Here is a 2950-nt window from a genome sequence, read left to right as displayed (position 1 = left end):
GGGTACATGAACCACAGTGGGGGGTACATGAACCACAGTGGGGGGTACATGAACCACAGTGGGGGGTACATGAACCACTGTGGGGGTACATGAACCACTGTGGGGGGTGCATGAACCACTGTGGGGGGTACATGAACCACAGTGGGGGGGTACATGAACCACAGTGGGGGGGTACATGAACAACTGATACATGTAGTGAGTTGTTAGGAAACTATTTCTGTCCTACTCTACATTTACCAAGTTGTGTTTACTGACCARCATTTATTCACCTTTTTAATCAGACTCATCTTTACTGAAATGAGGTCGTATGGTGTAACAGTGGATTCTTATCTCAGACCAGCATACTCAAAGATGATGAACCAGCTTTATCTTTTATAGTAATTTATTACAGCAAGAATCAATTTCATTGAATCATGGCTAAAAACAGTAAAAATAACAACATGAAAAAGTAAAGTTTATAAASCAGTTAAAGATGAAAAGGATTGAAGACTTGATGTTAAATGTCCAGTTCAGATAAGGTCTGGATGTAAAAACCTTTAAAAAACACTGGGTGTTAAAATGAGAGGACATTATTCATCTTCAGATCACAGTATAATACACACACTTTAAATACAAATACCTTTAAAAGGAAAATCATGTTAATGATTATTAATGCTGATTTCCTTTTTAATATAATGACTCACAAAAGTTTAAAACATTGTCACGTCAGCATTATCTGCAGACCAGGTCATATTTTGAAGCTAAAATAATTTTGTCTCTAAAATAACTTTTTCAAAAACAAAGTTCAGTTAGTTGTGAGACAAAAGGTCACATCAGGTCACGGTCGTTCATGCTATGTTTATTATTCTTATTTAACCCATTCTATATTACTTTTTATTCTGTTATTAATCTGTAATTCACTCAGAGTTTCTCTGTTTCACACATGTTCAGGAACAAATAAATAACCACATTTTAATTAAAGAAACATTTTATTGTGACTTTTAGAAAAAAGTAAGCAGTAATAAAGTTAAAGTTGGCAGAAACTAACCAAATAAAATCATTTTAAAACACTCTGAAGGTGTGGTCCTTTACACAGTGGTGTTTAAACTGGGACCACCAGGGGGCTTCAGAGCAAAATAAAAAAAATAGATACATTAAATCTAATAAATGTTTAAATAATTAATATAAAATCTAATCTGTTTTTCAGTCACAATGTTACAATCTAATTATACATATAGAGAAAATGCATTTCCTGTGAAGTTACTAAGTGAATGCTTATTGAAATCTAAAATCATCGTCCAAACTGGTGCAGACCCTGTTTCCATGTCATTCCCAGTGTTCCTCAGCAGATCTCTGTGTCCCACTGAGCCCAGCTCTGGTTTTAAACCAGCCTCTCTTCAGCTCTTCAGTGTCTGTTGTTGTTCGTCCATGTTTGGTGCACGTCTGTTCACGCCTCATGTCCCTGCCTTTTGTTTTAATAAAGTTTTATTGAATTTTTGAACCTTCCTGATTGTGTTCGGGTCCATCCTGCTACCAAAACAGACGTTGGTCCCATCGAGCCTTCGGTCATGGTATTTATACCAATAAAACAAAAGATCATACACAACCAGGGAACTATAGATTTAACATCTAATACCTACAAACATTTGGTAAAAATGATCAATTAAAGGTTAACATTTTATATATAAAAGAAAAGACAAATTTTCAAAGTGTGTTTATAAAAGGCAGGATCACAATGGGTCCAGTCTTGTGTCTGCTACATGAAATCAGAGAAGCTCAGATTAATGAGGAACGTGTTGTAACAGTGTTTTTAATGTAGAAAAAACTTCTGACGTGTTAGAGAAGGTCTACTGATAAAACTGAAGAAAATGGGAATTACAGGACGTATGTTTAAATGGTTTGAAGATTTCTTATCAGGAAGACAAATACAAATTAAAAAATGTCAAGATAATTCAGACGAATATAGAAAATGGTGCACCACAGGGAACCATAGTCAGCCCACTATTATTTCCATAATGATAAATGATGTTTGACAACATCGAAGGTGCTGCGAACGTCATTGTTTGCAGACGATGGAGCTTTATGTATTAGAGGAAATATATTTACAGTAAATAAGTTTCAGAATGCAATAAATGTTGAAAACTGGTCAATAGGTGGGGATTTAATTTTTCTGTTGATAAGATAAAATAGTATTATTTACAAGGAAAAAGATAACTAATAATGTTGAACTTAAATTATATGTACAAGTACTTGAACAAGTAAAACAACTTAAATCTTTATATGGTTTTATTAAAAATAACACGGTCAGTTCATATTTGAAGACTGGTTGATAAATGTAAAATAATATTAAAAGGTGTTTAACAGGAAGAGACTGGGCAGCAGACAGGAACTACACAAAACTAATCAGATCAACACTGGACTGTTTATAACTCAGCATCAGATACATCTTTACAAAAATTAAAATACAGCTAAAAATTAAAATACAGCTAAAAATTAAAATACAGCTAAAAATTAAAATACAGCTAAAAATTAAAATACAGCTAAAAATTAAAATAAGGTTAGATCATATAGATGTATTAAGGGGACATTCAAAACCAGAAAGTACTCTTGTCTTAATTCAGTACTTATATGAATGAAGTTATCAGTTACCAAATTTCCCTCTGGGATGAATAAAGTATTTTTGAATTATCAGTAACTATATTAGTCTGAGAGCTCTGCAGTCATTGGCTGACTTTAAAAAGGCTTGAAGACTTTTCTTTTTAATCCAGAATATTCTGACTCTGCATGGATTTACCACTGGTTTTACCACTGGTTTTACCACTGGATTTACCACTGGATTTACCACTGGATTTACCACTGGTTTTACCACTGGTTTTACCACTGGATTTACCACTGGTTTTACCACTGGTTTTACCACTGGTTTTACCACTGGATTTACCACTGGTTTTACCACCGGTTTTAACAGAGCGTG

This window comes from Austrofundulus limnaeus, unplaced genomic scaffold (genome assembly GCF_001266775.1).
Source record: "Austrofundulus limnaeus strain Quisiro unplaced genomic scaffold, Austrofundulus_limnaeus-1.0 Scaffold1582, whole genome shotgun sequence".
Lineage (NCBI taxonomy): Eukaryota > Metazoa > Chordata > Actinopteri > Cyprinodontiformes > Rivulidae > Austrofundulus > Austrofundulus limnaeus.
Note: the sequence above shows the minus strand (reverse complement) of the source record.